The following is a 10478-nucleotide window of genomic DNA, read 5'->3' as shown; positions in this document are numbered from 1 at the left end:
ATCTATATACTATTATTTACGTAGGAAGTTATATACTAACAACAAACAAGTAGATGCTTCCGTTTCGAGTTTGAGACAACCCCTGTGTGCACGGTCATACAGGTTGATAAAAAATCCTCAGTGAGATTTAAAAAAACTATTAAAAAAGTACCATTTCTATTTTAATGAGTTTTTTAGAAAATATTATACAAGTTTTTCGCCATATTATATAAAATATGAAAGTTTTGTTCATAACTTTTTAAAATTTACGCCGAAGTTCCTAAGTTCGTTGGTGGAGTGCTCGTATGAGAGTACTCGTATATAGCGTGTTTAAAGTATTTTTGCATGATTATTCTATTAGCTGTCTGAAGCGTCGAATCGAAGAAACTATTTTATTTTTTCCTATACATCAAGGGTATAAAATCTAATTATTGTTCTAATTTCTAACGAAAAGTTGGTAGTAGATATGGGATTGTGTAGTATAATTATATTATTTTTTTATTTGTTATATAAAAAATATTTATATATCTCTTGTTTTATTTCATTTTACAATATCAGTTAGTTATTAAAATAGCATCGGTCATTATTTATTTGTAGCAGATATTGGTAGCAGAACGATATTTTTGTAGATCCTTTAAAATTTGTAGCCCCCATTGAGGGCCTTGTTTTGAAGTTGGCTCGCAGTCATGGTAGGCTTTGGAAAAAAGTTGCTTTTGACATAATAGTATAAACGTCAAATTGTTATTTGATCAACATTTTGATAGTCTTATCAGCGTTTTTTTTTATCTTTTAATTGATTTTTCAAAATGCCTTTATTATTTGAAATAGTTGGAAGTTGTTGGCATTTTGAAAAAGCAATCAAAAGGTAAAAAACGCTGATAGGACTATCAAAATGTTGATCTAATAACAATTTGACGTTTATACTATTACGCCAAAAGCAACTTTTTTCCAAAGCCTACCATGACTTCACTTAATCATCGTTTCTTGATCACTGTTATTAATATCTTAATTATTAGATATTAATACCTCTGGTATTACAGTTGAGGGTTGGAACCTTTGGTGTTACACAGCAAAATAAAAACACTAAATCACCACAATACACCAAAACACTTTTACTTCTACACTGGACGCGCGTTTCGCTAACCATGTTAGCATTATCAGCAGATGATTATAACCTAAAGTACAATCTACAAGTTGAGCGTTTATATACTCGCTCAGTGGGCACCGAGTGGGCGTGGCAAAATCTAGCCAACCGAGTCAGAGCCCACTGAGCGTAACAGTTAGATTTCCGCCTCTAGAGCAGTAGGAACAAAGAACTTGAAGGAATTGGACCGTTGTCTCTGTTCATAATATCTTTACATTTTTTAATTCTGATGCTTTCATATGCATCTAATTGCCTGTCATTTGAGACTTGTTTAATTAATTTTAAATTATTAAGATCTATACAATGTTCTTTATCAACAATATGTTCGGCAACGCAAGATTTATCCTGTCTACCATATCTTATCTGAGCTAAATGTTCTTTAAATCTAGTTAGAAGATCAATATTAACTAGATTATGAACAGAAACAACGGTCCAATTCCTTCAAGTTCTTTGTTCCTACTACTCTAGAGGCGGAAATCTAACTGTTACGCTCAGTGGGCTCTGATTCGGTTGGCTAGATTTTGCCACGCCCACTCGGTGCCCACTGAGCGAGTATATAAACGCTCAACTTGTAGATTGTACTTTAGTTTATAATCATCTGCTGATGATGCTAACATGGTTAGCAAAACGCGCGTCCAGTGTAAAAGTAAAAGTGTTTTGTTGTATTGTGGTGATTTAGTGTTTTTATTTTACCTCTGGTATTATGGTATTCTGGTATTTCGTCGATATTAAAATAAACTAACTTCTATCTTATTTTTTTGTTAGAATAGGCATAATTAAGAGGGCTACTTATACCGTGTTGTAAAAATAAGGTAATTAAGGGCTTATTTTTTGGTATTTATTATAATTTTGCTAATATCTTCATCATCAACTATGAACCCTTCCCGGACACAAACGATACATTGTGAGACAGGAAATTGTAGAGAGAAACAAGCCCTATAACATAGGATACAACATTTTAATGAACAGTGCTTTCCATAGTATCAATAAAAAGAAAAATATACGAAATAATATACATGTACTGATTTCTTTCGAAAATCGACAACTATGATCCCTATGAAGCCCTATAACATAGGATACAACATTTTAATGAACAGTGCTTTCCATAAAATCAATAAAAACAGTACATTGTGAGACAGGAAATTGTAGAGAGGAACAATTATCCTATGATGGTTTAAGTATTTGTTTATTGGCAAGAAAGCGTATCGTTTTTTGTTACAAAGTACTGATTGACCCTTTGATTTTGCGCCCCCAAAATGTTGCGCCTACGTGCGTGCACGCACTGCACGCTCGCCAGGAACGGCCCTGCCTGAAGAGATATTCTTAATGGGAAGTGTGCCTTTTGATGAACTCTATTTTAGTTTCAAAATGAATTTATGAAAAGGTATTGAAGTGATGGTCTGTGGAACCGGTGCGGTGGAATGATTTCGTTGCCTGGCCGTCAGTCGGTTTACGGAAATTGTTTAAACTAGTTTCTTTGAGGTTTATTCAACCTCAGGGTCTTTAATACATATGTCTTCGCCTTACGTTGTGCTTATATCACTTAAAAAACGAAAGTTTTCTTAATTTATTTTTAATTCATTACGTCGCCGTCGTGCAATAAACCACAAAAGACACTTGCTAATTTAAATCTACGGCTTTATACCAACGATAATGTCAATATCTGATGTTAATTACAATTAAATATACAGCTGACCAATTTGCAAACAACATATATATTGTACTATAATTACAAATAACTAATTATGTTACTTATTGCGTTAATAAATGTATGCTGTCTGCTGTTTTCTCCGCAAAAAGTTCCGCGTTTAGTGCACTTGTGTCGCGTGTGATAATCACGTGGGCTGTGTTTATTTTTGGCCGATGAAGGCGACATATACCAAACAAGAAAAACGTTGAATATATTTAGCAGTATTAGTTTATGATTTCAAAAATTACGGGCAATAAATTTATCAATATCTAATTAAAACTGTTAATTTACATATGGTAAGTAGGTAATTACATTTTTAACTGTTTTTAAACGGTTAGTGTGTTATAAATACTTTGTGTACGAATGAAATACAGTAATATAAAAGTAATATGAAGCAGTAAACTTAATTCAAACAGCCTAATTTATTAATCTTTACTTTATAAATAATAATAGTTAATGTGAGGCATACTTTGAATTGTTTTTTTTTATATTTTTTTTGAGGGTTTCAGGTCGTGTATTTAACTTTGTATTTATGAATTAAATGATTTTTTTTTAATTTCTACAAATTAAGCAATATACATATATTGTTTACGTTCTGCTTTGTTAAATAGATAAATAAAGATGACCTTATTTATTTAAATATATAACAGATGTTTTTCTGTATGATTACGGAGTCGGTAAAAATATATAATTAGATTCTTTGTTTCACAATGGACTATGCTAAAAGCGAGGCTAAAAGATTATATTTTATTTTTAAATTAGTTTAGACTAGTTTTCGAAACAATATATATTTTATATTATTTAAAATTATAGTTTGTATTTAATTAAAACAAAAATTTTTTGTGAATTTTGATATTTTTGAATAACTATTTTAATAAAGCGAAACAGAAACATTCTCGGAACAGTTCCAAAATTATTTTTTAATGTAAATACTTATTGAAAACGCTACCAGTTTCGTGGTATAACTACCTCATCGGGCTAATATGATTTCTATGATATTGACTATGATTCACGGTCTATGGTAGGTTAGCTGTTTATGGAGAATTGGTGATAGAAATTTTTTGAAAATTTGAATTCAATGAAAATTAATTCAATTATAATTTATTTTTTAAATACATAGTCTGGGATTTAAAAAAAAACAACGCTTTATTGTACAAAAAGCCAAAACAGCTTCATCGACAAAGCAAAACAAAAAAAGCACAAAAACAAATATACAAATAATACAAAAAATGTCATACAATACAAATCAATTCAAAAAAAAAATTACATCATAAAATTACAAATAAAACATATATGGACATTGCAGAACACAGGCGTATCTAGAAAATTTTAAAAGGAAAACTGTAAATGGATAAAATCATGCTATAATAACATAAAATCAAGAGTTATAAAATATTAAATACTAGACCTTTAACCAGTGTGTGAGATGATCAAAATATTAAAATTAAAACTCTAAATTGTTCATGATTAAACAACAACAAAAAAATCGTTTACCGCATATAGGGCTCTCTCCAGTAAGTATGATTTCAGAGCTTTGCGAAATGCGGGAAAGAATGAAAGTGACTTGATATTCGAAGGCAAATGATTGTACATTTTCTTGGCATTGTACAGTATTGAGCTCTTAACTAGTTCTGAGCTCGGGGTTGGCATATAAATATCGTGCTCTGCATTCCTAAGTGTGGATAGTTGTGAGAAGGCCTTTCCGGAATAGAGAATATGTGCTTGCGGATTAAGCAAACGGATTCAAAATGAATAAGGAAGGAAGAGTCAGTATTTTGAAATTTTTAAAGAAATTCTGGCAGTGAGTTCTACTGTTTAGTCCCAATAAGTATCGAACTGCTCTCTTTGAAGTTTGAAAATACGATCAAATTTTTGTCGCGCAGCAAGTACCCCAGAATGGAAGGGCATAACGAAGATGCGACTCAAAAAGGGCATAATAGACCATTCTAGGGGTTGATGAGTTAAGTTCCTTAGACACTGATCTTAGCGCAAAACAGGCAGAGCTTAGTTTCTTTGATAAGGCTTCGATGTGCAAGTCCCATTTTAAAGAGTTGTCCACAACAAGTCCTAAGAATCTCACAGAGTCCACGACGTCAAGTACAAAAGGTTGTATAGTACTTTTATATGACAAAACTTTAGTTTTTGAAAGGTTGAGGCATAGGAGATTAGAATCGCACCAAGATTTAATGGTGCGTAAGTCACTGGATATAGTATCATATAGTGCCGTAACATCTGGGCCGCTCCAAGTGAAACTAGTATCGTCCGCAAAGAGGCAGATTTTACCGCTAATGTCTAGATTTGCAATGTCGTTGATAAACACCAGAAATAAAATAGGGCCAAGTACTGAACCCTGAGGGACACCACATTCTATAGGCTTACAAGAAGACATAGACGTATCAATCCTCACAAGCTGCCTTCTGTTGCCAAGATACGACTTAAGCCATTCGAGCGGCACTTAAGATATTATGATTTACACAGTCGAAAACCTTAGAGAAATCACAGAAAATTGTAGATTGATGGTTATTGATGGTTATTCAGGCTAGAGTATACATTATTAAAAAGCATCATTTGTGCAACTGTTACTTAGAAATCCAAATTGATGGGTAGAAAGTACTTTATATTTAAGGAGAAAAGATAGAAGCCTTTTTTAACCAATCTTTCAATGATCTTAGATAATGTGGGCAGGAGAGCAATTGGGCGATAGTTCGAAGAAGCTTGATCTTTATCTCCTCCTTTATGCAGAGGAACAATTATTGCTGTCTTAAGGTAGTTTGGAAAAACTCCTTTTGGAATGACTTCTTAATTAAAGTAGTAAGATAGATTAATGTGCATTCCGGAAATTCAGAGAACATTTTGAGAGTAAGCCCATCAGTCCCAGATGAAATTTATTTTTAATACTTTTAATTGTACTACGGAGCTCATCTAATGCTACGGGCGTGAAGAAGAAACTGTGTAAATTCTCATTTGCTTTAGGGAGATATGAAAGTGAATCATGGGAAGGAGTTATGGTGTTCACTAAATTTTTAGCCACATTAACAAAGTAAGTGTTTAAATCTTCAGGTGAATTAAAGACTGTGCCAGACGAAGAAGTCTTATTCCTTAAGTCATTTACAATAGCCCAAGTCTCTTTAACAACATTACCGGATTTGGCTAGCCTCCCATTATAATAAATGTCCTTGGCAGCGTTTATAGTCTTACGATAAACCCTTCTATAAAGTTTAACGTAATTATGAAAGAAAACGCTGTCGGTGAATTTTTTAAGGTGAGATAATGAGCGCATGTTCTTTGCAGATATACGCAAGCCGGTCGTAGACCAGGGTATACCTTGCTTACTTTTGATAGGCCTAAGAGGAAACGCCTTGCACGCCAGATTAGACATGGTATTTATAAATCTAGAAAATTCGGAATCGACGTCAGCCGAGAGGACAACCCACTCAGTTGTTAGACATAGGTGGTGAAAATTTAGAAAATTTTTATCCGAAAAAATACGGCCCAATTTGCGCGAGGTATTTTTGCATTTGGAATGTGGCAAAAACGTTGTCAATACTTCATGATCAGAGAAACCTGAGTGAAGGACTCTACAGTCGACGAATTCCGGGTCAAAAGACGACACGACATAATCTATAGTACTAGAGCCAGTTTTAGTTATTCTAGTTGGTGAGTCAACATGCATGAGTATACCAAAAGAATGAAAAATGGACTGGAGAGACTCCCTAGCTGCACACACACTGAAAAAGTCAATATTTAGATCGCCACACAAAATTAATTTACTTTTTATTATATAGAATATCTAATGAACTGTTGAATCAATTTTAGAAGATAAAAAATAAGCATAGGGTGTCAAAAAATAGTCTATCTAACTTTGGTGAGTGATTCTCCAGATAAAAATAAAACAAAAAGTTTCTATGAACATATACCCTAAAATACTTCCTGAATAAGTTGTTTACTTTTAAGAACATCGGTAAACCGTTTTTCTTGAAATTTGGTACTTTTACACACCTACGAAAATTTTGAGAGATAAAACAGAACTAAATTTCCATCAGTGCACCCAAGGCACAGGTTCAGCAGCATATTTATTTCCCGAAATACAAGTAATCTGTCATTTTACCCAACTATGTCATTTTGTACACCCTTCCCCCACATGAAATACTGAACAAAGTATGCAAAAAATGGGCTACTACTGTTTTAGTCCCAAAAAAATCCAAGCAACCAACTACAACCTATAATATTAATACTGTATAAAACTATACATAAACTGGTTTTAAAAGCAATAATTTTTATTTGAATTTTTATTTAAAAAAAAAATAAATAACTGCTACGCCTATGGTAGCTAGAAATGATATGTTATCTGTCGGAGGATTTAATACCGAACACTTCGATATAATTGTTGTCAGTTTAAAAATTAAAATAGTTTGTTGATCTTGCGTACGATGCTGTGATTGAATTAAAAGATTTTCTTCTGAGTGTATCGGAAATAGTATTTCTTTGTGGTAAGTGATGTTTGTGATTTACCATGTTTCTTAAAATTTATACTTCAATCCAACAATAGCGCAGTATATGTATATTGTAAATATATAAAAATATTTTTAAAACTTTTTAAGTATTAGGTACTAATCATAGTAGATATTACAATACGTGTTAATTTAATGTCGTGAGTACCTCTAGATTTTAATTGGATTAGAAATTAATTTTGTTATTTATGTTAATTATAGAATACAGGAAGTAGCAATGTTTTAATTATACCGGGTGTTGCATCGTCGGACGGGACATTGGAAATCCCATGTAAATTTTAATGGGGTCAATTATTGGCTTCCCTAATTATTTTAGAGAATAATTCTATTTAGGTTTATTGAAGATCACTAAAACCCACATTCAAAAGAATAACTTTAGATATTTTTGATTAGCTCGTTTACGAGTTATCGCCGATTTCTTTTTAAATATTTCTCCTTTCTTATGGCCCTGTATTTACTTATGAGCACCAGTCAAGGTAAAAGATAACTGTCAAATGAAGTTGTCATTTCAGAAATTTACCTATTTAGTGCTTTATTATTATTGAAAACGCATTCCTACATCGGAAATCTTAAAAATGTATTTATGAATACAAATTAATATGAATTAGAGTAAAATAAAGTAATCAATTACAAGGTTAATTATAGTATTATTACAATATTTAATAACTTATTAATTTAGGTACTATTAAATGGTTAGAACTTTAGGATTTAACAAGATGTTCAAATATTCCTACATCGACTGCTAGACAATAACCCAGGCGTCATAAAATTCCCTTCTTACATTCGCTAGTTGGTAAACTGAAATTCTATTGCATTCGGCAGAAATAGTATTTTTTAACTCGTCTAGATTTGGGTATTTTTTATCCTTGTATATCCTGTTTTTTAAATGGCCCCAGAGAGAGAAATCATTTGGCGAAATATCAGGAGACCTTGCTGGCCAATTTACTATATGATTTAGGCCAATAACGTTTCCGTTAAAACTATTGTCTAAATATTCCCGAACAGCCAGGGTACTATGTGCCGGGCAGCCATCCATTTGGTAGGTACCAAACTTCCTGATTTTCCCTAGCGGCTTCATGTAAAGCAGGTAAAATATGATTTTCGAGTAGTTCCAAATAATATTCTGCATTTAAATTTCCCGTAAGAAATAATGGCCCGATAATATTGTGTCCGAATATCCCTGCCCAAACATTTACTTTCTGTGGATATTGCGTCCTTGTTTCGACAAACCTGTGTTGGTTTTCTTTGTTCCTGACAAAAAGGAGTTATTTTGGATGATTTTTGAAACCGATTACTTTTCAGAATCAAACATACTTCAAATCTATGTGAATTCGAATACTTTTGCAAATCGAATAGATTTGAATATTGAATACATTTCGAATCATTTTGAATTGGAATACCTTTGAGAATAGAATAAATTTTGAATATTTCAGCTAGCTTTCGTGTAGTCAAGTGTGGGGGACGTTCAATACATAATATGTGCACAATAATATTTGTATATCAATATCAGAACAATTTATTTATTTATTTGCGATATTTGCAAGATAGCTTATTTTAATGATAACTTCTGTTCCATCGTAACGAGTCCAAAAACCCCAATATTAGGCCACTGTAAACCTTGTTTTAGCGTATATTAGTCTATAATTTATCATCAGTTAATGGATATATGATATTCAATACTACAGTTAACAACGCTAATTGATTATTGCGTTAAGCCAAATATGGTAAACAATTTTACATATGGATTTAGAGGGGATCAATTTATTATTACTTATTATCAAACAATTTTAGTTTTTCGCCAAAATTTTTAACTATATCTGTAATATGTAATGTAATTACTGTAACTATTTATATTCGACTTTATATTAGCCTAATTGTTATGTTATTACCGGGTGTTTTTTAAAAGTATGATACACTTTTGAAAAACATAAACCCTATAACTTTATAATTTTTCAGATAAAAACGATTTGGCATGTTAGTAATAGGACATTGAGGATTGGTTGACGTTTAAATTACTTTCGCTCATTTCCTGTTTCACCGGAAATGACAACTTTTGCTACTGATGATGGAGTTTTATAGTGCAAAAACGTTGTCAAAATATTATGTAAGATACATACACGTAGGGCCCGAGTAACGATGCTCCCAAGACTCATCTCAACTTCCGCATTGGCTTACCACTTTTTCGATCGTTACCACTTTTCATGACGCTAACTCGTGTGTCACGGCCTACGTAAATAAGTTTTACTTTAAAAATCAAAAAAAGTTATAGCGGCGAATGCAAGAGATTAAGCCTAAGTACTGAGGCATTTATTTTCTGAGAATAATTTTGTATCTCAGTATATGAAGTGAAAAAATAAAGATAAATTAAGCAATATTATTAAGTATATTTGCCAAATAAGTATGTATGTGTTCTGGAGTATAATGAATTATTTTGGAATTTATTAATAATTGAAATTCTCAAACAAATAAATGAATAATTTTGAATTTGTTATATTTTTAACTGATTGAACATAATCGATTTCGAAAAACTAAAGGTAATTAATTTATATAGCATTGCCCCCGAATAGAAATAAAATACGAGGAAATCAAAATAGATTATTATTACTTTACTGACTGACTAATTCTGTTAATAGTATTTGAGTAACAAATCAAATGTTGAGATAGGTCAACTTTATCTTCGTCTCTTGTTCCCTATGTAGAAATATTTCCATTAATAAATCAGCGGTTTTCTAATTAAGAATGGATATTGAATAACCTTTCTTTTGTTATTAATTAATTACTTTGTTGTCTAGATTCTGTCAGAATGTGCAACTTATTTGATCAGCTTTGTTTTATTTTTAGCTAGAACCAATTTATTTTTAACATATTATGACAAAGCATTTACCTAGTTAAATTTCTATACATGTTATTTATTTACTGAATTATCTTGTCTATTTAGTAACTTAATTAGAAACAATTTTACATTTTCTTCTTTTATTGGCTCTAGTAAATTGGATTACTATATTATTTATATAAAATAAAAATTGAAATAGTGAGGGGAATATATAGAAACAGAAGGAAAAATTAGTCGGCAAAGCCCTCAACAAACTCGTAACCGTATACACCAGTGTACCCTATTGTAAACATACACACAACAACCACACCTACATCAGTG

The 10478-nt window shown here is 31.7% G+C and overlaps 1 protein-coding gene across 2 annotated transcripts in view; it reads left to right on the top strand.

The window, feature by feature from the left end:
* Positions 1 to 2953: 2953 nt before the first annotated feature.
* LOC115876418 (monocarboxylate transporter 12-like) overlaps positions 2954 to 10478 on the top strand; it is a 31739-nt gene continuing 24214 nt past the window's right edge. The window contains exon 1 of one of the 2 annotated variants that reach the window (XM_030892196.1): positions 2954 to 3109. The gene's annotated coding sequence lies outside the window, so the exon portion shown is untranslated. Of the gene's footprint in view, positions 3110 to 7199; positions 7304 to 10478 lie in introns of those variants that run through there. The other variant, XM_030892195.1, reaches the window with a different exon arrangement.

Source organism: Sitophilus oryzae, unplaced genomic scaffold (genome assembly GCF_002938485.1).
Source record: "Sitophilus oryzae breed Bouriz unplaced genomic scaffold, Soryzae_2.0 scaffold_1436_pilon_pilon, whole genome shotgun sequence".
Classification (NCBI taxonomy): domain Eukaryota; kingdom Metazoa; phylum Arthropoda; class Insecta; order Coleoptera; family Curculionidae; genus Sitophilus; species Sitophilus oryzae.
This window is presented reverse-complemented; position numbering and strand designations above follow the sequence as displayed.